This window comes from Amphiura filiformis, chromosome 13, assembly GCF_039555335.1.
Source record: "Amphiura filiformis chromosome 13, Afil_fr2py, whole genome shotgun sequence".
Taxonomy (NCBI): Eukaryota; Metazoa; Echinodermata; class Ophiuroidea; order Amphilepidida; family Amphiuridae; genus Amphiura; species Amphiura filiformis.
In genome coordinates, this window is record NC_092640.1 from 1,013,408 (window position 1) to 1,040,687 (window position 27,280).

General features: G+C 36.3%; 1 protein-coding gene and 1 long non-coding RNA gene across 2 annotated transcripts in view; one reads left to right on the forward strand and one right to left on the reverse strand.

Moving 5' to 3' along the window:
- Nucleotides 1–27,280, reverse strand: part of LOC140168760 (uncharacterized) — a 140,324-nt gene that overhangs the window by 85,141 nt on the left and 27,903 nt on the right. The window lies entirely within an intron of this gene.
- On the forward strand, nt 10,359–12,671 carry LOC140167161 (uncharacterized). The gene is made up of 3 exons (XR_011860970.1): nt 10,359–10,442; nt 11,733–11,807; nt 12,548–12,671. It is a non-coding gene; the product is annotated as an uncharacterized lncRNA (long non-coding RNA).

Consider the following 27,280-nt stretch of genomic DNA (forward strand, 5'->3'; position numbering starts at 1 on the left):
ATGGAGCATATCATGTCACGTCCAATGTGCTCTCTTTGTGCATATAGGCCTTTACTAGCAAGTCATACCAGGGGACAAGTTATGATGGCTTAAATGAATTGGCGTTACCCACGAATTCAAAGATAAAGCACCATATATGTCATTGAATGTCCTTCAATCAAAATGAAATTATTACCGTTAGAAAGACGTTTGCATGATCTCTCATCATATGTAAAACGATTGAATTCCACCAAAGTTTGTGGACTCTAGAGGCCATTAAGTCAATTTGGCTAATAATTTTGTTACCCGCGTATCAAAAATAAAATGATCGTTCTGAAAAATGTTAAGTGAATATGCCATAAATGACTATTTCATGAAACGAAGTTTCGTTCTATAATTCTGAGTTATTTACTCGTAAATTATGTTTTTTATGCATCTTAACATTTTGAAAACATGCGAAATAGGTTCCAAAACAGTCCTGTTTAATAGCGTCCTCTTGAAGGTATACTGAAGCTGTATCATGAAGTTTTGATTGATTATCCTAAATTACCATTTTTGGGGTAAATGCAATTGGTTAGAGAAACGGGAATCATTGAAACACAATGGAGGAATAACCGCATGATGGTTTCCAACCTTCTGTAATATTTTCTATTTTGCCGCTTACCAATACATACCTTCAAATATGTGTTACCCACGAACATTTTGGTTACCCACGAATCCCTACTTAAATTATAGTTAACAATGTATTGATAGTGTTTTTAGTTCATAGGAACTGTCAAACACGAGTTAATAGAATATTGCTGCATGAAAATATGGAATGATTTTACTAAAATAATAATATAAAACTGTTTGCTCTGTCTATTTGAATTTGGCCACTTCATTATTGTCAAGATTTTTATACCCAAAATGCCATAATGACCCATTCTAAATATTCCATGCAGTTTGTATTTTGATTAAAATTCATTTTAGTGCCATTGCAGCCTGAATTATTGACATACGGAAAAGTATTTTTATTTTTATTAAAAAAAAATTAATAGGAATTGCTATTTTCCAGACGCTGTTACCCACGAATCCATCCGAGATCCTCATCCTGCGACGAGATACAAAATCTAACTTTATATTTATATGAAGCATTTATTCTAATCTTTCGAAATAATTCAGTAATGTTAAATGACAGCCACTTTGGAAAGAGTTCGAAGAATTGACACAATCTTAACTGTACACCTGGTTCTTTCTTAAAATTTGTAATAACCAAAATATTTCTTTGTAGATATATGTAATAAAATTCTATTTTACGTTCAAAGTCTTCACCGATTTCTAGTGTATATGAGTCACACATAAAATATTGAAAGATATTAAAGAAAGTGATATTTTATGGCGTACAACAGGTGAAAAAGGCTTGAATTCGTGGGTAACATGCATATGCGCATTTAACACTTTATTTGGACTAGCAAGAAAAGTTATTTTTCATTCCGATGGCACTTCCACCTGATGATTCACTAGATATGATCGTCTCATTTGATAAGTCTAGAATTGAAAAGGAAAACATTTTCAAAATGGCCCCCAGAGAGAATTTTGTCCCGCTTTGGCTGGAATTGACCATATGTGGTATTTTTTTATTTTGGGTCAAATCTCATTAAGGGGTCACTTCCGGTATAAAATGAAATACATTTAAAATGCATCTTCTTCCACAGATTATGTAGGACAGTGACGCCACTTGCACACATGCATTGTTATTACCCAGTGTCTATGGGGTGTACACAGATTTGGGGTCAAAGTTCATTTAGGGTTACTTCCGGTATAAAACGAAAAACCTTCAAAAATTTTATTTGCTAAGAAAAACATAGGACAGTAACGGTATGTTCACACATGAATTGTGGTTACCCAATTCATATGTGGTATTTTTTATTTGGGGTCAAATGTCATTAAGGGGTCACTTCCGGTCTGAGACGAAAACCTTCAAAATGCCCCTTCTGCCACAAATAACATGGCAAAGTGATGCCACGTGCACACATACATTGACATTAGCCAATGTCTATGGGGTTTTCATATATTTTGGGGTCAAAGGTCATTAAGGGGTAACAACACGGCTGTGTTCGTGGTCTTAGACCACAGCTAAGTCTAGTTCTTCTTTCTTCTGTCAACCTTTACATTTGCTCTAGCACTCACATGCTAACATCGATTTTGACCTAACTTGGTCACAATGATCATTGACCGTGTCCCTACATGTCACATGAAACTCGTGGGGTCAAAGGTCACACAGAGGTCATAGGGGTCAAAAACGTGATTTTAACTAAAAATGCATCTTCTCCCACAGCTTACGTAGGACAGCGGCCCCACTTGCACAAATGCATTGTTATTACCCAGTGTCTATGTGGTGTACACAGATTTGGGGTCAAAGGTCATTAAGGGGTCACTTCCGGTATAAAACGAAAAACCTTCACAAATGTTTATTAGCTAAGTAAAACATAGCACAGTAACGGTATGTTCACATATGATCTGCAGTCACCCAATGTATATGTGGTATTTTTTTTATTTGGGGTCAAAGCTCATTAAGGGGTCACTTCCGGTATAAAAAGAAATACTTTTAAAATGCATCTTCTTCCACAAATTATGCGGGACAGAGACACCACTTGTACACATGCATTGTTATTACCCAGAGTATATGGGGTGTACACAGATTTGGGGTCAAAGGTCATTAAGGGGTCACTTCAAGTATAAAACGAAATAACTTCAAAAAATTTTATTAGCTAAGTAAAACATGGGACAGTAACGGTATGTTGACACATGATCTGCAGTCACCCAATGTATATGTGGTATTTTTTTATTTTGGGTCAAATCTCATTAAGGGTCACTTCCGGTATAAAATGAAATACCTTTAAAATGCATCTTCTTCCACAGATTATGTAGGACAGTGACGCCACTTGCACACATGCATTGTTATTACCCAGTGTCTATGGGGTGTACACAGATTTGGGGTCAAAGTTCATTTAGGGGTTACTTCCGGTATAAAACGAAAAACCTTCAAAAAATGTTATTTGCTAAGAACAACATAGGACAGTAACGGTATGTTCACACATGAATTGTGGTTACCCAATTCATATGTGGTATTTTTTTATTTGGGGTCAAATGTCATTAAGGGGTCACTTCCGGTCTGAGACGAAAACCTTCAAAATGCCCCTTCTGCCACCAGTAACATAGCAAAGTGGTGCCACATGCACCCATGCATTGACATTAGCCAATGTCTATGGCCGTTTTCATATATTTTGGGGTCAAAGGTCATTGGGGGTAACAACACGGCTGTGTTCGTGGGTTAGACCACAGCTTAGTCTAGTTTACACTGAGTTCGGTCAATTTTTTTATTTGAAACCTGATTTTTTGGCATAATATATATATATATGTTTACACATGTCCCAACTTGGATTCATTGTATTTTCAGGATAACTGAGCAAGTTTATTATGACTTAGGTAGAAGGACCCCTATTAATGCCATTTTTGACAATTTGTAAAATTTTCCTTAACAGAAAACTACATTTCTTAGCTTTCCTTTGCTTTTTACCCCATTCAAATACAATATTCCGTTCAAAAGTGGAAATTATAAATGTGGCAAAAACCTGAGAACTATGAAATTTGTATACTTTTACATGTAATGTTTTTCTTTTGTATTTTATTGTTTTTCAAACTGCGATTTTTAATAAAATCAACTTTTAAAATAAATTTGAGCAGATTTAAGCTAGTTTAATTAATTAAAAATGTATTATTATTACTTTTGGGAAATATTGTATACCTTGAAGTGTTTTTAATCCATTATGAGGTATATTTTATATTTTTGATGACAATTTACGCAAAGTATAAATAATTATTAAATGTTATTTTGCCATTTTTTGTAATTTCTATTTTGGACAATAGTGTAATTTTTGATGCACAATATCTCATTTTTGTTTATTCCAATTAAAAACCCATTTGGCATAGTTGTTCATTGGATATTCTTGCTTGTCCTGACATTTTTAGTTTTTTAATTTCACGTTTAGATTTTGTGCTAGGAGCTCTGTGCATACTAATGAGGTGCGAAAAATATGAGATTTGCATATTTTTGAATATTATGCAAATTGTATTGATTAATGTGAAATTTCGAAAATGCCAGGACAAGTAGAATTAGCCAATATATCTAAATACCAAGTTTCATGTTGATAGGTGGAATACTTTGTCCAGGAAAGCGCATCAAAAACAGTCAAAATGACCGCCATTGGCGGCCATTGAATACGTAATTTGCATAATATATGCGAAAATTATTTTTGTATATAAGTTGGTATGTGTTTTCATGTCATCAATGAAAATAAAAGAAATAACTTAAAATAAAGATTTTTGCTGAATAGGGGTCCTTCTACCTTAAAATCCCCCGTTAAGGCGACGAAAAAAAGAAAACCTGTTCATCCGGCAGGCGGACCTTTCAAGTAGGGTCGGTCGGTCTGGCTTTTTTGGGGGAAATGACCAAAACAAATCACCAAAATCGGTAAATATTTGCAATTTGGGAAAATACGAAAAAAAAAAAATTTCCTAAAATTGTAGAAATTTGGGTCGGCATTCATTTGTGCAGGAAATTTTTTGTTCCCAATTTGTTCAAAGTCTGGGTCGGCCGGGCCCTTGAACAGGGTTTTCTTTTTTCGTCGAGTTTTCTTTCAGTTTACCTCATTAGTTTAGCAAACACAAAGTTAGGGAAAGAGGTCAATATCTTTACAAAGTGAATACATGTATATTTTAAAGATTTTCAATCTACGTCTTTTTCTGGGTTTTAAATGTTGGCAGGTATATATCATCATCATCATGATCATCATTTTCATCATCATCATCATCATCATCATCATCATCATCATCATCATCATCATTATAATGATCACTATACCACCATAATCAATCATCATAATTGTCATTATCCATCCGTAAAATCTCCATAATTATCATCAAATTCATGAACACCATCATCGATATCATCATCATCATCACCAGTGTAATCAATGCCATCAGTTCAGTTCAGTTGAGGATTATTCCGTCTTTTCATTCAGACGCACCACAATTGGTGTAGTTTAGCTGATGAGATGCATCAGTAGTTACATCAAACATATAACAGTCAATCCTGACCCTCCACCACATAAAGTTCATTGGAGACAAAAAGCTTGCTTATTAACAAACAGTATAAGTTCATCACAATCGCGAATTCTCATCAAAGGGTTAATGCTTGCATAATAAGACAACAGTGTGAGTTCATCACAATTGCGAATTCTCTCACTAAGCAAAAGACATCTACATGTACATGAAAAGTTTGAGTTCATTGCATGCATATAAAATAGCTTAAAATATAGGTGTGAGTGCCACAATATGTAAGAACCTTTTAAAGTGCCAAGACTATGTGCCTGTAAAAACACAGTGTGTATGAACAGGAAAAATGCAGTAAGAAAAATGATGTGTCATTCACAGCTGCAGTTGCTATTGCTAGCGAACTCCTCATAACATGCAGACTGTAACACATAAGCCTGGTGACTGACTGGTTCCACCTCCTCACAGATACTCCTGAGGTTGGGTTTAACACCCAGCTCCACAAGCGAAGAGTGTGTACAATCTAAGATCACCTGGAGAAGGGCACAGTGTCTTCGCCCCGATATCTTCATGGTAGAAATCGCCATGGTAGGTTGAATCCACAGCCACCCATGGCTATTTTATTCGGACCTTATGTATGCAGAATTAGCGAAGTGACCTGACTAAGGCTACTGACAATAGCCGGGATAATTGATTTCTCGCTGTGTGAGTAAGCTTGTATACGACATTGCGGTCAATGGGGGGTCAATGGTCATACTGCCTCCACTTGACTGAGTGCAGCTATAGCCTGCTGCGCGCTGTAGTCCATATAGGACCAACGCAATATAAAATTAGAGTTTTGGTCAAATTTTGAGTTCAAAGCGCACGGCCAATTTCCAAAGCGCACGCCGACGACTATCATATCTGTTCAACACGTATTTTCAAGTGTATGAGACCACATCTGGTTTCTTGAGACGAAATCATTTACGGGATATATTCATCATTTTCTAACCCGGTATCCGAAGATTTTCGTCTGATATCAAAATCGTGCATAGCAATTCACGTGTATCGATCCCGTGTATTCATTTTAGTGTATCTGCTGCACCAAATAATTATTAGCCAGGCGATGTCGGTGTGAAGGGTGTCCTGGCAGTCAAAGATCTTCTGAACCACAAGTTCACTGTAGTATCTCCCAAGCAGTTTCTTGAGGGTTGACAGATGATAATGTCGATTCACCGCCAACTTGCAGCAACGCAGGATAAAGTGAAGCCTGTCCTCAGGCTCGGATCTGCAAATGGGACACGTGGGGTCCACCTCAAATTGATTAAATCTAGCCCTGCTGCCTTGTAACAGATAGGTACCAGGATCTGCCTGGCCTTGTGTCAAATGTTATACATGTAAATCAATAAAACATCATCTTCATCATCATTATTGTCATATATACACGATCAATATTTTTTGTGGGACATGAGAGCACATCAGACATATCGAATTGCATTCTGAATACGAAGAATGTCTTTCTGATATCAAATAATTTTCATTTTTTGAAATTCACGATATAATACAAATTTTATGACAAATTATTAAAAGTTGATATTTTTCACATTTTTGATATATAACAGTCCTCGAAGTAAATTTCATAAATCTAATGATATATTAAATTGATTAAATCTAGCCCTGCTGCCTTGTAACAGATAGGTACCAGGATCTGCCTGGCCTTGTGTCAAATGTTATACATGTAAATCAATAAAACATCATCTTCATCATCATTATTGTCATATATACACGATCAATTTGATTGATCAATATCAAGGACCCTAGATACAAGAGTGGATACAAAATCCTGTACGCACGAACAATAATAGTGATTTTATTGTCCAACCGTCAATAAAATCAAACTAGAAAATCTTTCACAGGGGGAGTGTGGACTTTATTCGCTTAGGCCAATATTACTGGTGCTTTGGTTTATTTTCAACTTTTACAATAACAAAATGTCTCAATTCCAAGTTCAATTTCATGAAAAAACAGTATAAAACTTGCTAGTGCTAAAGTTTGTTCGGCTTATATAAGGCGGAAATTATTCGGCTTTTGTTACTGCGTGCATCAATAAAGTCCCAACTCACTTTCGCGTAAATTCACATAAGTGTGCGCCAGTCACGCATTACGCAACGAACAACTAGCGTAAGCATTGCGCCCAACTGCGTGCACACCATTCTATATCAATGCACGGTGTTATGAGTCTTATTTTTTCCGCATTACATAAACCGAACAAACTTTAGTAGGTTTTCATGACAGGACAAATGTTCATTTTACAGAAGTGTTCTAAATATTTGAAGATTTGAAGGTATCTATTTCTGAAATGTTGCCATTTTGTTTTCATTTGTTTCAGACGTATGACACATTGGTTGTACTGAAAGCTACGTTGGTTTGGTTGCACTGAAAACTGGAAATTGCAGCCTTAGCCTTAACCTAAATCTATAAACGGTGAGTCTTTTTTTAATATGTTTGATATACAAAGTAAGAACAACAGAAACATGATTTATAAAGGATGTCAATTCTTTAAATTTTGAGAAATCTGGAAATTTGCATGATTTGAAACCAACAGAGCCTCATGCACACACCCCTGTACACTAACACACACCCCACTCCAAATGCCCACCCCTCCCATACCGGCATAGCTACCTTTTAACATCACCTGTGAGCATGCACACACTAGTACACACCCCACCCACAGTAATATTGGGCTATTCCATTTAAAATCCACACTGCCCCCGTGGAAGATGTTAGAAATTTTCAAATGGAATGAACACATTAGGCAGCTCCATTTGAATTCCATTTGATTCAGTCTGAATCTTCCATAGAAGGAGGTTAAGGGATCTGGAATGAGCGTTTTGAGCGTTTCGACAGTATTTTTTGTGGGACATGAGAGCACATCAGACATATCGAATTGCATTCTGAATACGAAGAATGTCTTTCTGATATCAAATAATTTTCATTTTTGAAATTCACGATATAATACAAATTTTATGACAAATTATTAAAAGTTGATATTTTTCACATTTTTGATATATAACAGTCCTCGAAGTAAATTTCATAAATCTAATGATATATTAAATTGATTAAATCTAGCCCTGCTGCCTTGTAACAGATAGGTACCAGGATCTGCCTGGCCTTGTGTCAAATGTTATACATGTAAATCAATAAAACATCATCTTCATCATCATTATTGTCATATATACACGATCAATTTGATTGATCAATATCAAGGACCCTAGATACAAGAGTGGATACAAAATCCTGTACGCACGAACAATAATAGTGATTTTATTGTCCAACCGTCAATAAAATCAAACTAGAAAATCTTTCACAGGGGGAGTGTGGACTTTATTCGCTTAGGCCAATATTACTGGTGCTTTGGTTTATTTTCAACTTTTACAATAACAAAATGTCTCAATTCCAAGTTCAATTTCATGAAAAAACAGTATAAAACTTGCTAGTGCTAAAGTTTGTTCGGCTTATATAAGGCGGAAATTATTCGGCTTTTGTTACTGCGTGCATCAATAAAGTCCCAACTCACTTTCGCGTAAATTCACATAAGTGTGCGCCAGTCACGCATTACGCAACGAACAACTAGCGTAAGCATTGCGCCCAACTGCGTGCACACCATTCTATATTAATACACGGTGTTATGAGTCTTATTTTTTCCGCCTTACATAAACCGAACAAACTTTAGTAGGTTTTCATGACAGGACAAATGTTCATTTTACAGAAGTGTTCTAAATATTTGAAGATTTGAAGGTATCTATTTCTGAAATGTTGCCATTTTGTTTTCATTTGTTTCAGACGTATGACACATTGGTTGTACTGAAAGCTACGTTGGTTTGGTTGCACTGAAAACTGGAAATTGCAGCCTTAGCCTTAACCTAAATCTATAAACGGTGAGTCTTTTTTTAATATGTTTGATATACAAAGTAAGAACAACAGAAACATGATTTATAAAGGATGTCAATTCTTTAAATTTTGAGAAATCTGGAAATTTGCATGATTTGAAACCAACAGAGCCTCATGCACACACCCCTGTACACTAACACACACCCCACTCCAAATGCCCACCCCTCCCATACCGGCATAGCTACCTTTTTAACATCACCTGTGAGCATGCACACACTAGTACACACCCCACCCACAGTAATATTGGGCTATTCCATTTAAAATCCACACTGCCCCCGTGGAAGATGTTAGAAATTTTCAAATGGAATGAACACATTAGGCAGCTCCATTTGAATTCCATTTGATTCAGTCTGAATCTTCCATAGAAGGAGGTTAAGGGATCTGGAATGAGCGTTTTGAGCGTTTCGACAGTATTTTTGTGGGACATGAGAGCACATCAGACATATCGAATTGCATTCTGAATACGAAGAATGTCTTTCTGATATCAAATAATTTTCATTTTTGAAATTCACGATATAATACAAATTTTATGACAAATTATTAAAAGTTGATATTTTTCACATTTTTGATATATAACAGTCCTCGAAGTAAATTTCATAAATCTAATGATATATTAAATTGATTAAATCTAGCCCTGCTGCCTTGTAACAGATAGGTACCAGGATCTGCCTGGCCTTGTGTCAAATGTTATACATGTAAATCAATAAAACATCATCTTCATCATCATTATTGTCATATATACACGATCAATTTGATTGATCAATATCAAGGACCCTAGATACAAGAGTGGATACAAAATCCTGTACGCACGAACAATAATAGTGATTTTATTGTCCAACCGTCAATAAAATCAAACTAGAAAATCTTTCACAGGGGAGTGTGGACTTTATTCGCTTAGGCCAATATTACTGGTGCTTTGGTTTATTTTCAACTTTTACAATAACAAAATGTCTTAATTCAAAGTTCAATTTCATGAAAAACAGTATAAAACTTGCTAGTGCTAAAGTTTGTTCGGCTTATATAAGGCGGAAATTATTCGGCTTTTGTTACTGCGTGCATCAATAAAGTCCCAACTCACTTTCGCGTAAATTCACATAAGTGTGCGCCAGTCACGCATTACGCAACGAACAACTAGCGTAAGCATTGCGCCCAACTGCGTGCACACCATTCTATATCAATGCACGGTGTTATGAGTCTTATTTTTTCCGCCTTACATAAACCGAACAAACTTTAGTAGGTTTTCATGACAGGACAAATGTTCATTTTACAGAAGTGTTCTAAATATTTGAAGATTTGAAGGTATCTATTTCTGAAATGTTGCCATTTTGTTTTCATTTGTTTCAGACGTATGACACATTGGTTGTACTGAAAGCTACGTTGGTTTGGTTGCACTGAAAACTGGAAATTGCAGCCTTAGCCTTAACCTAAATCTATAAACGGTGAGTCTTTTTTTAATATGTTTGATATACAAAGTAAGAACAACAGAAACATGATTTATAAAGGATGTCAATTCTTTAAATTTTGAGAAATCTGGAAATTTGCATGATTTGAAACCAACAGAGCCTCATGCACACACCCCTGTACACTAACACACACCCCGCTCCAAATGCCCACCCCTCCCATACCGGCATAGCTACCTTTTTAACATCACCTGTGAGCATGCACACACTAGTACACACCCCACCCACAGTAATATTGGGCTATTCCATTTAAAATCCACACTGCCCCCGTGGAAGATGTTAGAAATTTTCAAATGGAATGAACACATTAGGCAGCTCCATTTGAATTCCATTTGATTCAGTCTGAATCTTCCATAGAAGGAGGTTAAGGGATCTGGAATGAGCGTTTTGAGCGTTTCGACAGTATTTTTGTGGGACATGAGAGCACATCAGACATATCGAATTGCATTCTGAATACGAAGAATGTCTTTCTGATATCAAATAATTTTCATTTTTGAAATTACGATATAATACAAATTTTATGACAAATTATTAAAAGTTGATATTTTTCACATTTTTGATATATAACAGTCCTCGAAGTAAATTTCATAAATCTAATGATATATTCTTAAAGTGTATGTAGCTGGGAGGAAAAAGCCGACGATCAATTGAAAATTTTGACCTTTCATATTGAAGATATGGATTTTTTCCCAAAAAGACCTATTTTTTTTTGGTGTTTTGGGAAAAAATCCATATCTTCAATACGAAAGGTCAAAATTTTCAATTGATCGTCGGCTTTTCATTCCACCTACATTCTCTTTAAGTATAAATCATCAGATTTATAAAGTTTACTTCCAGTACTGTTAAATATCAAAAATATCAATTTTTAATAATTTGCCATAAAATGTGTATTACATTGCGAATTTCAAAAATCAAAATTATTTGATATCAGAAGGACATTCTTCGTATTCAGAATGCAATTCGATATGTCTGATGTGCTCTAATGTCCCACAATAAATACTGTCCAAACGTTCATACCCCATCCCTTAATGTGCTAATTCCATTGAAATTCATACTCCCCAGTGGAAGATATTTCTAAATCTTCAACAGGTGGAGTGTGGGCTTAGCCCAATATTTATGGTTAACTTTTATAACATAATGTCTGAATTCCAAGTTCAATTTCATGACAAACTGTATGAAACTTGCTAGGTTTTCATCACAGGAAAAATGTTAATTTTGTGTTCAAAATGTTTGAAGATGATGTCTAAAATGTTGCTATTTTGTTTTCAGTTGTTTCAGATGTGCCATGAGACATTGGTTGAACAGAAAGCAAGAAATTACAGCCTTAGCCTAAATCTATAAACGGTGAGTTTCTTTTAACATGTTTAATATATTACAATGTTACTTGTAAGAACCATAAAATCCATAAAATTTTGATATTTAAAAGATGTAAATTCTTTCAATTTCGTAGTAAGTTTTGAGAAAACTGGAAATTTACATGAATTGAAACCTACAATCACATTGTAACATGTTGTAATTCCCCGAGACTTGTAACGACTCAACTCGGACTCGACTCATCATTTTAGTATTTGTCACTTGACTCAAGTTTTAAATCCCAAATGACTCCGACTTCAGGTTTAGTCTCAAAATCCCAAGTGATGACTCACTTTATTTTAAAGGGGTGTAGCCAGATTGACAGCCTCATTTCCCCTCCCACTTTATCCTATCACTGAATAGAGATTTGGTACCAGAAAAAAGCTCATATATTTATCTTAATGCCAGTGAAATTTTGGGCCTGAAATTTGTACTGTTTAGATATTATGAACAAAATAGTAATAGCCTCATCCCCATGGTGGTTAACCATCCTGCACTATTAACACTATTTACACCATTGTGAAACAGCTGCTTATATCAAAACCACAAGTATAATAATTATAAAACTTGATAATCAGATTATTTTAGTACAAAATGAAATGCAAAAAAATCTGACCACACCCTAAAAATAATATAAGACAATCTAAGGATCTTAAAATGAGAGAGAGAGAAAAGAAAGAGCCCCAATATTATGAGTTTTAACTACCCTATTTCTTTCTTTCCTGTTACAGGTATCTTCAAGCATGATGAGTAGTAACATTTGACACCACCAGTTGGATGACTAAAGATGTTTGTTCAAGATTTCTTCTGTGAACTTTTCAAAGGAAATCAATGTATAGATGATACAAAAATGTTAAAGAACCACTAAATTTGATATATATTGCAAAATTGCAGTGAACACTTTTCAGGACCATTCCAGTAAATCAGCATAATCATGCCTCTTCATTTCAAGTGTGTGAAAAATGTTTGTTACGTAATTATTCATACAATTTGAATTTGTATATTTTAATGCAACTTTCTATGGTGGCAGATTAAAGTTAAGCCAAAGCAGATAACCGTAACCCCCTTTTCTTGTTGACATTTGTTTATTAATCTTTAGTTGCCCCGAATACAGTGTAGTTACTCAGTGAACATTTTTGTCTGTTTTCGCCATGGTAGTACAGTGCGATATTGGGTAATTTTTGAGTTAGGATTTAGTTTTGCTACATTATGATTAGTGGAACCAATGTTTTTTTGCATCCTTATGCCTCAACTGACTAGAATTGGTTCTCCATTTTGTATGCCCCCTGTGCTCCCATGAGGGGTCGAAGGGTCATAATGGGGCCAAAATTTCAAATTTGTTCTGTCATGTTGCAATCCATCCCTCAACTGTCATTCTGAACTAATGGATAGTTCAGGAGTTATGGAGTAAAACAGGTCAAAGGTCAAATATCTCATGCGCAGTGGCCAAATTTTTGAAGTGCACCGATTTAATCACAACTTGTCTCAAAATACTCCTCTGGGCAAATGAAATAGGAAATGAAATCACATGAGTCGTCAAAGGTTTATGCATGCACATTTCTATTTGACTTTGACTGCATTAATTCTGAAGGGGAACATGACACTGAAAATTTGCACCAAAATTGTGAATTAAGTATATGTTTGAGATTTCCTAAAATAAGGGAGTAATTTGACCTATCTAACCTTATAACTCCTGAACTAAGCACCGTAGAAGAATATGATCATTGACTTTTTAGGGCGCCAGCTACGGCTGGGCCACTTATTTGGCATGACTTTGTAAAAAGCTTCTAATTTCACTCTTGCTAGATTTAGGGACCATTCACAAATACTTGTAAGGGGGGCTGATGCAAAAAGGGGGGCCCTGAAAATTTTTGACCCTCCTAAGGGGGGCCCTGAAAAAAATGACCACATTTTTCTGGGAAAATTGAGTTTATATGCTTTTCTATGGGGTTGACCGATAATTTTCATGTCAAAAAGGGGGGCCCTTACAAGTGTTTGTGAACAGTCCCTTACTTCGCAATTGTTTTGCTTAAAGTATGCCCAGCTTAGAAATAAAACCACAATTTGCTTGGATTTGTTTTTATTATTGTTTACAAATATGCACGGGATGAAATCTTGTGCGTATATTCTTTGTTTGAAATACAAAATTAATGGACTTATAAAAACACCAAATAAACCGAGACCTTTGTATTGCTTAAACCAGTTTACCGCCTCTTAGAACTTGATAGAGAAGAGAGATGGCGCTATTACGATCGCAGAGTAGACCTATGATCCAGGTGAAGAGCGACATTTAAAACCGTTACCTTTACCAAAATCATTAAAATCCCGTATAGGCTTGTCATCTTTGTTTGAAATACAAAATTATTGGGTTAATAAAAACACCCAATACACCGTGACTTTTGTGTCGCTTAAGCATGTTAAACAAGTTCAAATGCTCTTAAACCCTGATATCTGGGGGGACTTTCCGTTAAATCAATAACCAGGAATGCAATATTGTCAGGTATTACAACCGACAGTTATAATTATCATAATATGTCCACTTGGAAAACAATCCTTAACAAACCTATATTTTTAATAAAGTCTCCTCCAACAACCCCCACAACATGATTTCCTAACAATAGTAACTGAAGATCTTTATTCCTTTTTGTTTGAAACCAACCCTCTTTCGTCCCATGCAGTACGAGTTTACACCTCTCTCACTGCAATAAAAATGCTTTATTTTTCCTAATCTTTCTTTGCTTACTATGCTAATGTTACATGATTGTTTTAAAGAAAAAAACTGTATCCAAACAGTTACATTTCAGCCCCGGGGTGGCACTTCAATACATACATTATAAATATTTATATAGCGCTGCTACATTTAGAACGTAGCGCTCAAAACAAAAAACACAAAACAAAGCAAAAGAAGAACATGAAGAAAATAAATAAATGAGAACTGCCTGTGAAGGCTACAAAATCTATGGAAACAAGTGTGACTTTAGAACCCTCTTGAAAATACCCACTGATTGTGATTCCCTGATACCAATTGGCAGTCTATTCCAGGTACGAGGCGCAACATAGGAGAAGGTCCTGCGTTCAGCTGACATGAGTGTTTTGATTGTGTTGTGCTCTGTCAGGAGGGTGGTATCAGAAGCAGAACGCAGGCCTGCACGCGCAGGGCAGTGCAAGGAAACACAATCAGACAGGTACTCAGGAACACTCTTGGTGAGGCATTTAAACACAGTGACTAAAACTTTGAAATTGATGCGCTCTTCAACAGGGAGCCAGTGTAACTGCTTTAAATACGGTGTGGCATGATCATATTTTAGGGCCTTACATATCAGCTTCGCAGCCCAATTCTGGATCCGTTGTAGTCTTTGAATGTCTGCTTTACAACAGCCAAGAAGCAGCCCATTGCCATAATCGATCTTGGAAAGGACAAGGGCTCTTATGACCAGATGACAAGTGTCATAATCCAAGTACCGACGTATCCGGGAAATGTTGCGAAGCTGGTATGTAAGGTTAGAACAAAGAGTCTTGACGTGAATGGACATAGACATTTGACAGTCAAAAATAACCCCTAGGTTACGCACAGAATCTGAAGGACAGATGGATTTGTCCCCAACCCTCAAAGCAACCGGTATCATTGAGCGCTTCAGGTGTGGAGTAGTGGTCACAAAAATGCAATAGGCACGTTCAGACCCGAATTATTACTCGAGTTAAATTTTTTACAACCCGTGATAAAATACCACAAATATTTTCGCTAACTCGACTGATTGTCCATACATAGCTTACCCCGACCTTTTAACACGACCTGCTGACGTGAATTTACCACGACCATTTTGTACCAGGGATAATTTCCGGAAGTAGCGCGCAGGTTCTAAAAGTATATATGCAGTCCGATTGTAAACCAATTTCATTCGAGTAAAATTCGCAACGGAAAATGGAAAACGCGATGCAAAACATTCTAAAAGAATTTGATTTAACCGTTGACAAAATATTTTACCAAAATGTTTGCCCAAATATAATGTTTTAAAAACGTATTCATGATCTTTATATAACCCGACATTTAAATGCTATTAAAAAGTTTTGTACAACATGTATTTGCAGGGTCATTAGGCCTACACTCTTCAGCGAAGAAAAAAACGCATGCCTTGATTCATGTAAAGTAGTTTAGAACAAGAACTGACTGAACGCCGATGGTTAATTTGTAGTGAGGTAAAATCTGCAGATGTTTACCTCGACTGTTACCTCTAGTGCGATCCACACAGGCATCAACCTCGACTGCTCCGGTCGGGTTAAGGATTAGTCGGGTTAAGGTCGGGATAAGCTGCCCCGACTACTGTCCAGAAGGGCACAAACTCGACATTTATCACGAGCTTACCCCGACTGGGAACTTTACTCGAGGTAAATACTCCTTTACTCGAGTTAAATACCCTACGTCTGAACACGGCTAATATGAAATGGATATAGGTGTAGGGCTGGCCAGTAAGGGGCATCCGGTGATAGCAACATATAAAAAATATAAGGCCTGAGAGCATGATTTTAGGCATTCTGTGAGAGCAAAAATCAGTGTACAAAATATGGGGTCATTGGGTGAGAGAGGGACCGTTTGGATCTAAATTAGAGGGGCATTGGGTGAGAACATTTTAATGGGGTCTTTGGGTGAGAGCCAAAAGAAGCCTCGAAAATTAGTGATAGACGACTCGTTGCTGTTCAGATGGAAATATTAGGGTCTACGTCTTTGGGTGACAGATCTAAAGGAAAAATATGGGATCTTTGGGTGACAGAGCATGTGCTGGTAATGGGGTCTTTTGGTGACATCCATGGTGAAAAAGGGGTCTTAATAGCCTGGTCTTTGGGCAACAGAGCACGTGCTGGTAATGGGGTCTTTGGTTGACAGCGATGGTGAAAAATGGGGTCTCCCTACATACGCATCAACTCCAAAGTGGGAGTGCCCCCCCTCCCGAATTTCAGCACATCACGTCAAAGCTCCCATGGGCGCCCCATTCCTTTTTTAAAGGAATTTTTATTTATTGCCTGTGATGAGAGGAACAATTTTTGATACATTACAACATGTGACTAGTTTTAAGTTTTGGCCCTACTGTGACCTTCGACCTCTCGTGTGAACCACAGGAGGCATAGAAAAAAAATGGAACCAATCAAATATTTATATTTGAACTATAATCTAGTCAACTGGACTTACTATTTTTGAGTGGGAAATTTTCACATCCAATCCTGAACGCATCATCAGCCCTACTGATCATCTGGTGGTAAAAATTTGTTGACCTGTGAACACATCCCCCAAGCCCCCGGCTCCTAAGCCTATGTTTTCTTCCCTCATTTCACCATTGATGGACCCTTCAGCAATAATTTCAAGCTATTTCAGAATCAATGGCAAGATCTCCAAGTCCTGCCTCTCCAAATCTCTTTCCTTGACTGAATTGGTCCCAATGCATCCATGCTACTTCCACGGCCTTGGCATACAATGCTTGGTCGAACACGCACACAATCTCTGGCAGTTGTCTTTATATGTCTTTATCTGTTTATAGCAGTTGTGTAAAATTTTACTTAGCAAATATGTAAATTTTTACATAACAGTTTGGTGTTTTTTACAAAACATGGATAAGGTAAAACTTTTCTCTGTGTGTGTAGCTATATAATCATTCGCCCGAGTAATTAGGGCACAGATGGGACAAGAAGGTAAGAAAGAAAAATGATGTCTGATTTCATGATCAAAGTGGATATCTGACCCCCCTAATAATGTACATGACGGTGTTACAACTTTTCAATAACCACTTGATCATGATATCAGACACCTTTTTTCTTTTTCACCTTGCAGTCAGTCTGTGAGTACCTTCTCCACGTATGCCATTTTGCACATGAAGCTAATTTCACTTCCCAATTAAATTTACCACAATGTTGCACACGGATTATGTATTTTGTGCATGTCGATTTACATAACACATTACGTAGAAAAACTTTTCTCCAATCAAAAAAAAAAAAAAAGTATTTTGGGGTGAAATTTTACTTCACTTCATGCAATGATTACACAAACTAAGTAAACTAGCTTTGTTACAGTTCAAATATGTATTTGAAGCATTTTACAAACTGTTATCAAAATTTTATATTTTATTTTGTGTATAATTTTATTTTATATCATGTTTTTTTTACATAACGTGTGAATATTTCTCTAGCTGTTGGTGCGGGCAAGCCCTGATCCAGAGGGGTGCTTTGGGGGGCTGCAGCACCCCGGGGTATGGATCGCAAAAAAAAAAAAAACAGAAAAGAAAGAAAGAAAGAGAGAGAGAGAGAGAGGAGAGAAGAAAGAGAAAGAAAGAAAAGTATACACCAAATCGTGCGAATTGAGTACAGAAATGCAAAATTTTCTTCCAACACTGTCTGGACCCCCGTTTTGGTCACTAACTTTACAGTAGGCACAGATTAGGGGGGCGGCCCTCCTCCCACAAAAAAGAAGAACGGAGAGAAGAGAAGATAAAGGGGGAAAAGGAAAAAAAAGAGAAGAGAAAAGGAGGAGAGAAAAAGTTCAATTGTAAAAGCGCGACGCGATGACCGCTTCACGGCCATTTTTTTTACATTTCATTTCTATTTTTAAAGCACCCCGGGGGGAAGCAGTCCTGGATCCGCCCTTGGGTGCGGGTGATCAGCATGATGTGAAAATTCTACAGAATTACGATCCAGGTCTTTATTACTGTACGGTATCGTCTAGTGCAGAACAATACATTCAAAAGTAGTACTGTAAACCCATTGCTATGGTAATAAATCCTGTTACATCACTACTTCTACAGCTAGCTATCATGTATGTGGACAATATTCTAGGTAACTTTGGAAAGGTATCTGGCACTTTTCTTCTGTTTCTAGAGTGTTAAGATAGAACGGCAGCATCTATGATACAGAACCTTCTCAGGATATTCACTATATTTGAGGATTGAGTCAAATTGGTTCTGGCTACATACTTGTAAGAGTCTTTGCCAGTACTCAGCATCCTTTTGGTCTTGTTAGTTCACTATCTGGGGTCTTTTCTTGACAAATAATACATTCTTGCATGTCAGTTCTTGACCTCTTGGGCTTGTTGGTCCTAGAACATGAGGGGTCTTCACTGTAATCAGACTCCATGTCTTTGGTCTTGATCTTTAATAATCTATTTGAAACACACAAATAGTAAGAAGAGCAAAATATAAGGCATGGTAAATACAAGAACACAGGAAATATAAGGGATGCGTATTCTGGGATGGCAAGATAAAAAAAACACCACCCAAATATCTTTTGAACAGAATTAGCAACCATAAGAGAATAAAAGGTAACATTCAAGGGTGACAGAATTACATTCAATGACAGCATATATTAATCCTGGACATCAATCAACATTTTCAGAAAAAAATATTTGTGCTAACTCGAACATATTACAAAACAATAATGACCCTTAATTTGGTGACAATGGCATCTCCATCGAGATATGGTAGTCTAAATATACATAATTCATTTTGACCTTTAACTTTTCCCCCTGTATCCTCCAAACTAAGGGTCAGATATAATCATGACAATACACTTTTTAAATCAGTTTTATGATACAGTCAATTTGGGATATAATTCACATTTATTAGAGAAGTTTTAATTTTTTGCCCCATATGACATCTGCCGATGACCTTTGATGACCCTTAGCTGGATATAGCTACCCATTTTTGTTTTATGCATTTTTACATACGCCCATGGGTTACCCACATACTGGGGACAAATTCATTTTGTACCCTTGTAGGTAGTTCTGACCCCTCTGGCCCAAGGACGATTTAGTCTATATGACAGTTGAACTTGTTGTATGTCCACAGCTAATAGCTGCTGATAATGAGCTTGAGTCTTGACTAAAGAAAGAGATCCCGGTATTAAAAAAAAGAAAAGCGCAGTGATTTATAGTGCGCTACGCACAGGCACAACGCTTAGACGTTGATCCACAAGCCTCAGCACACTTTACAGGTTGTCGCTGACCACTACGGCCCACATCATTCCACAAACCATTAAACAACAAATCAGGGACTTTGCTGCTTCAAGAGCGCACACCCTAGACATTTCACAAATAACCATCGCAACCAGGATCAGCTCCCCGAGTTTCATACGGGTTACAACGAGACAAATTAGCAGTGAGTTCCTTGTCCAGGGGAATTTCAAGTTAACTCAATTTTTCACATGAGCGTACTAGGCACTGCCAGGGTTCGAACATGCAACCTCTCGCACCACAGTCGAACGCCTTATCGATTGAGCTAACTTGACTGCATCCTATTACAATATGGATATTTTTCGATGCTTTTGGCAGCCATGTTGCAAAAGAGGGTTGTCGGTTCCTTGTATAGTTTTTAATTTGCTTAGTTGTATTTCTCATGCAAGAAAACATATAATTAGACACCAAAATCACCGAAATCGGACGTTGTTTACTATGGTCAGAATTCAAAAAGGTCCTTGACCTGTGAACATTTTTCGTCATAGCCCCCCTCTTGAAAGGTCTGACACATAACGAACTATACATTTTTGGAATCCTCATGACCACACGAGTAATTTGATATATTACTTGACATAATTGGAGCATTCTGAAAATTTGACCCCCATGTAACCTTGATTGGCCCCTCCCCGGAATGCCCGGAAGTTTCAGGAGGTGAGCCCAAGCTAAATTGATTCAGAATCAATCAAAAATCCCAAAATAACTTTCAAATCTTTGTTCCATGAGTTAGTCATGAACTCTACAGGCTGGTCTTCTACTATATAGTTATCCATAGCCTAGTATTGATGGGATGTGTAATTAAGGTTCTGGCATTGCCACAAAATAAGGCCTACTGATTTTCTTACACTTTCTCAATCTTAATAACCCATAATATAACAAAAACATTAAAAAAACCTTCTCTCCTAAATTTTCTCAATTGAATATTTCATAAAAGAAAATTAATTTTCAATCTTTTGCCGTTTTACAAATCATTTTCGACTGTATATTCATGATTTGAATTTTCAGTGATTCTCAATCTCAATCAATATTTTTTCTCAAATCTTTTTTGATTGAATTTTCAGCAGAAAGAATTGATTTTCATTATCTTTCCAATTGGAAAAGTGAGAGTGAAAATATTCACTCTGAAAAAGTTCCACATACATACCATTTGGCAGTACGGTACATTAGGAGTATACACATGATTGGATAGTGAAATCCGTCTACAAAAAGAGTAAGAGTCAATCCAAAAATCCAATTCAATCTATTTAGATTGATTCCTATCATCAATCAATCAATCGTTAAAAGATTGAAATATTTCAATTGGTCAAATCAAGAGAGTTGATACTATTACTATCCGCCATCGGTTTGGGTGGGTGTAACGGGTGTCTCGAAAACGGGAACCATAAAAACATGTTACGTGGTATGGGATGGTTAATTGATTTGAGGTTCCTGTTTTAATCCTGTTTTTTTAAATTCAAGTTTCCCCTGGTGCAAAAAAAAACCAAAACAAAACAAAAACAGGAACCCCGAAACAACCATCCCAAAAATACGCATAAACGTGCCTTTTGGGGTTGCCGGTTTTTTTTTCAAGAAGGTTTTGAAGTCTCATTTCTATCCATCTTATTGACTCATGTGTTTTTGCTTTTGATTTGTATTTATAGCGCTTTGATCAAGTTGGAGAGGTGCCTTATATTAAATGTAGTTTAAGTAAAGTCTGCACAAAAAGAAACTCAGCTGTTATAAACACGACTATAGCTTCAGAAGTAATAATTGTTTTCACAATATTTTAACATAGAGGGAAGGATGAATTATTTACACAAATTTTGATACCACATTTGTCAAATGTTGTTCAATATTAACAACACAGTAGTGTTTGAAAGAAAAATACCCGATTTTAAAAGTTGCAGTTTACAGCGATCAATGCATGGTTATTATGCCAGCACGGTAGCACGTAAAGCCCGCCATTATCTTCACGCTCACTTCAAAATCAATACAAATAGCTGCAACTTTTATATTCGGCTATTTTTCTTCCAAAACACTGCACACCGTCATCATCCCTATATCTTCGTGTTAAAAATTGCCGTGGTAGTACGATAAATCCTCACGTTTTTCAACAACTACGCATGGTGATTTTGAGCTATTTTGTTCGAGATAGGCCGTGCGACTCAGGCTATGCATACAATTTGAGATTTTGAGAGCCGGCCACACTGTTTCTATTCTATGTTTTACTATTTTCGCATGATCAGTATATGGCTGGCCGTAACCGCCACAACGTGGAGCTGCTACGCGTAGCTTACTTTTCGCTTCGCGGAGCTAAATTGACCAATCATGTTAGATCTTTTCATTACGCGGAGCCAGTTGATGCATCATCGTTCCAGAGAGAGAAAACTCTTGCCAAAATTAATGTTTACTATGTGGATTTTAAATGAATCGAATGTAAATAAACCACAAACAGTTGTACAGGATCAATACCATTGTTTGATTAGTGTATAGTCAATGTTACCTTGCATGCATGTGCCATGTGTGTGGCGTGTTTGTTTGTTTGTCTACTGTGTCAGGCCAGGATCACTGACACCCACGGTACTGATACTGTCATACTATCACGGTGATCATATTGTTGAATGTTGTTGACTTTAAAATAATCATGATGCAGTCATGTCTACAGTAGAATTCACCACGACCTTTGAAGGACTTAAACCCCATTAAAAGCTATTAAACCAAGATAACACTCAATGAAAACAGCTCAACTATGTTACATCAGATCTTCTCTGGTTAAATACACACTGCACTTGTGTCTGTTTTACCTGTGCAATGAACAATGAGCTGGTATTATAGTTTCAGTTGGGTGAATGATTATAAAGCGAACGCAAGGTAACAATACTGTCTGGGCTTTTGTTTACGAAATGAGACAATAGTCTGCTTATTGTTAACCAGCGTTCTTGAAAATGAGAAGCATAATGGTTTGCAGACTTAACACGGTTTAGAAATAATTTGTTCATATTTTTTGGTGTTATCTGTCGTTTACATATCCTTCCTAAAACACAAAAGTACCAATATTTCCAAACACCTCTATTAGCTAAAAATTTAGGAAATGTTACAAAACTATATTTTCTAGAATTTCAGAGAATACTTTAAATATTGACTGGTTATTTTTTACACAGTGACGTCATATAGGCAATGGCATAATACTTCTAACATACACTAGGTCACGCGTCAATGGTGAGCGCACTGAGTATTGTGTATAGGAAAACGGGCAGTACCGTAACTACAGTATGTATGGCCTACTACTAGTATATAAAGTAAATCCGAACTGGTTTGCTGAAGGTCGAATTCCGCAGGCCACGCCGCGCAAGATGTACAAATCAGCTCCCGGCGATACACTGCAGATCGCAGAATTGTGTGCATGGTTTACCACCACTCTGCCTAGCTATATAGTTGTGTACAATACTGTATGAGTTTCTTGTGAGTGCATGTCCATCTTAATAATAAGTCGGTTCGTACTTTTCATAAATTACTTTTTGAATCATAACTATCGTGACCGAGGATATCTTGCAACTACGTGAAGCTCGTCTGGCAAATTCTTAATGACTAAATTCGCTTCACGTAATGAGTAAGTCGTACTTGATTGGTCAGTTTTACCTCCGAGTAATGAAAAACTCTAACATGATTGGTCAATTTGGCTCCACGGAACAAAAAGTCAGCTACGCGTAGCAGCTCCACGTTGTGGCGGTTGCGGCCTACCATATCAGTATCCCATATGATATTTCTATTGTAAGAAAATTTTATTTGTTGTCACGTAAATCACAGGTTTCGTTTAAATGTACTAACTGGAAATTAAATGTACTAATTAGTGAGGACCGGTATTTTGCTGTGGATATGTTTAACTGCAATTTGCGGGTAAAAATTTGAAATCCTGGGTAAAAATTTTGATAATATTCAACTCTTTGAGAAAATTATTTTATAAAGGAATGCTGGTAAAACCAGGTGCAATACAATGTACATTATTGACACACTATCACGCTCTTTATCTTCGTCAATAATAGAATAATCGATTTCAATCGAATTGAATGCATGAGTTTGTAGTTGACTACTGAGCGACCTAAGCGATCGATTGCTAGCCAATCAGATAGAACTCCTTTTCTTGCGTTCAGTGAAATACCACTCGCCTGTCTCTCACTACCACTCGCCCGTCGCTCACCAACGGAGTATTAAATTTATATTTATCGTATAGGACGTCGACGGTGTGCACTGCTGCATTGTTAATATTGAACAAAATTGGACAAATTAGGTATCAAAGTGAGCGTAAATAAACCATCCCTCTTTTTATGTTGAAATAATGTGAAAACAATCCCTGGTTAAAAATAAGTACAAATAAAGTATACTTTATGTGTACTTTTTTGTACTTTAATTGTACTTTTCGAGTGAAAAGTACAATTAAAGTATACTTTGAATGTACTTTTTTCCCCCTTTGTTAAAATTTTTTGTACTTTTAATATACTTTTTCTATACTTTATTTGTACTTTTCTTTGACTCCAAAGATTTTGCCCATCATCAAGTACTTTATTTGTACTTTTCTGTACTTAATTTGTACTTTTTTTGGACTTAAACGTTTTGGACCTCAAGAAATGTACTTAAAATATACTTTTTCAGACTCAGACATTTTTTCAACAGCAGCGTTGTACTTAATTTGTACTTTTCTGGGACTTAAAATATTTAGAAGGTCACCAACTGTACTTTAAATATACTTTTTAGTGTACTTAATTTGTACTTTTCTTGGATTAGTCATTTGACCTGTTATGCAAATTGGTCACATGGCAATATTGTTGTGTATTTGAAAAATAACTGTCATTCTGTTTGGAGCTGTTTTATACATGACATATTAAGATGGGAGCTTTCATTTTGTGGATTTTACATGGATATAATTATGATATGACTTGGATTTCTGATGATTCAATTGGACACAAAAGAAGGTAACTACTATGTATAATTTGTTATTGTTTAAAATATTTTGAACACCAAGAAATGCCATATAATGCTGGGTAAGCTTACACGCTCATTCAGCTTCATTCATGAGTGCCCATGCAGCCAACATACAACACTGCTGAATTCTGCCAATATGAACAATGGTAGGCCTATAATGTGCTATATGTTTGGGTAATTCAATAACCTCAACGATAATAATAATAATAATAATAATAAGGCGTTTCATATAGCGCCCAATGCCAAAAAGGCCTCTAGGCGCTTTACATAAATACAAAATAAAATCGATACGCAAGGAAAATTTACAAAGACAAATCTTAAAAAGTACAATAAAAGAGTGACCTGCACCCAAAATTCTTAAGTACACATAAAAAAAGCAAAGCAGTTATAATTTAACAAGAAATACTTTAAACCATGGGAAAATCCCGGTAACGAATATCATTAAAACACATCAGACCACATAATGAGCAGATATTGCAACGAGTGAGATGCGGACCACGCAGAAAAAACAAAGCAAACACGAAAAAGGAACGAGCAAACAAAAAATTATTAATCTGATGGTCGGCATCTCACTCAATATAATCAAAGACGATAGACAAACGATAGACATTGGCAACTCTCTGTTGCATGGCATCTCAACTGAACAGACTTGCATGCATGATGAACATATAGGCCTACATGAAACCACATTACACCTGTTTTTACATGACCTGCATTGGCTATTTATATTGAAAAAAGAATTTTGTTGTCTACAAGACTTTGTATATATATCAGCTCCAGATAACTTTGTAGAACTAGTATATTCACCAGCTCGTAATATCTGTTCTGCTAGACAAGGACTTCTTCAAGAAACAGCTAGATGCAGAAACCCGTGGGGCAGCAGCAGATCATTTCATGTTTCAGCTGCACAAATTTGGAACAACCTGCCATTTTCAGTTCGCTCTACCAAGAACATATAATTGTGTAATTTCAAAGCAAATTAACTTGTAAACACATTTGTTCCAAAATGCCTATGCCCAGGCTTGATGCATGAACTATTCAACATTGATCTGATTTTGTATTAATTATTATAATATTGTTTGCATTATTGTACATTTGTTGTTTCTGAAAAGCGCCATGAGTGTCTTTTGACGAATACCGGCGCTCTATTAAGTGTACATTATTATTATTAATTAAGGGGGGTTACAACAATGTGTCCCGGAGGGAGGGAAAAGGAATTTGACCTTGACATGTGTTGCGTTACCTGGACAAGAAAGCAACCAGGATAGTTAAAATATATTTTCTATTTTTTTCTAATTTCTTAATGTTAAGTATAATTATTAAGCCATATGTAGAGCATGGTATACTTTATTTGGCCATTTGAAAAGTATACTTTATTGGGCCATGTGAAAAGTATACTTTATTTGGCCATGTGAAAAGTATACTTAATTTGACCATTTGAAAAGTATACTTTATTTGGCTATGTGAAAAGTATACTTTTCACAAGACCAAAAAGTATACTTTTCACATGGCCAAATAAAGTATACTTTTCCTATCGCTAAATAAAGTATACTGTACTTTTTATGTACTTTTAAAAATGTACTTTTTGGAACACGAAATAAGTACATTTAAAGAATTAAAAAAGTATACTTTTCACACAGCCAAATAAAGTATACTTTTCCTATGGCTAAATAAAGTACACTGTACTTTTTATGTACTTTTACTTTATACTTTTACTGTACTTTTCTTTTCTTATACTTTTCAAATATCAAATTTTTATAATTTGTCATAAAATTTGTATTATATTGTGATTTTCAAAAATGAAAATTATTTGATATCAGAAAGACATGCTTCGTATTCAGAATGCAATTCGATAGGTCTGAGGTGCTCTCATGTCCCACAAAAAATACTGTCGAAACGCAATAAACGCTCATTTTAGATCCCTTAAAGCTGTTTTGAAAGCTGAAATATTGGTGATGTTGAGAGTGTTTGGTGAGAGACCATTCCACTAAACTGTTGTACGGGGCCAAAAACTGAATTTGTAACTGTTGATTCTGGTTCTCATAACTCTGTATTTAGCTGGATGGTATTGCCTAGTGTTGTTATCAACCTGACGTTGGACGTAGTCTGGTTTTGGAATTGCAAGCGATTCATGTTGTATTTTAAACATAGTGGTAAGCCACAGTGTAGGCCATTGCAATTTATTGAGGATTTGTGTCATGGAGCCCTCTGTTCTGTTGTAGTTCTTTGTGACAAAAAGCGCGCTGCTCTGTGCTGTATCATCTCAAGACGATGGATATCCGATGATGTAAAAGGGTCCCATACAGCACAGGCATATTCTAGATGAGGTCTTACAAGCATGAAGTATAGCTGTTCCTTTACCTTCTGCGGACATCTCCAAAGATTTCTACGCAAGAACCAGAGAGCTTTGTTTGCCTTAGCTATGATGTTGTTAATGTGGATGCTCCATTTTAAATTATGCGAAATGTTTACTCCAAGGTAGGGATGGTAAGAGACATATTCCAGTTCATCATTA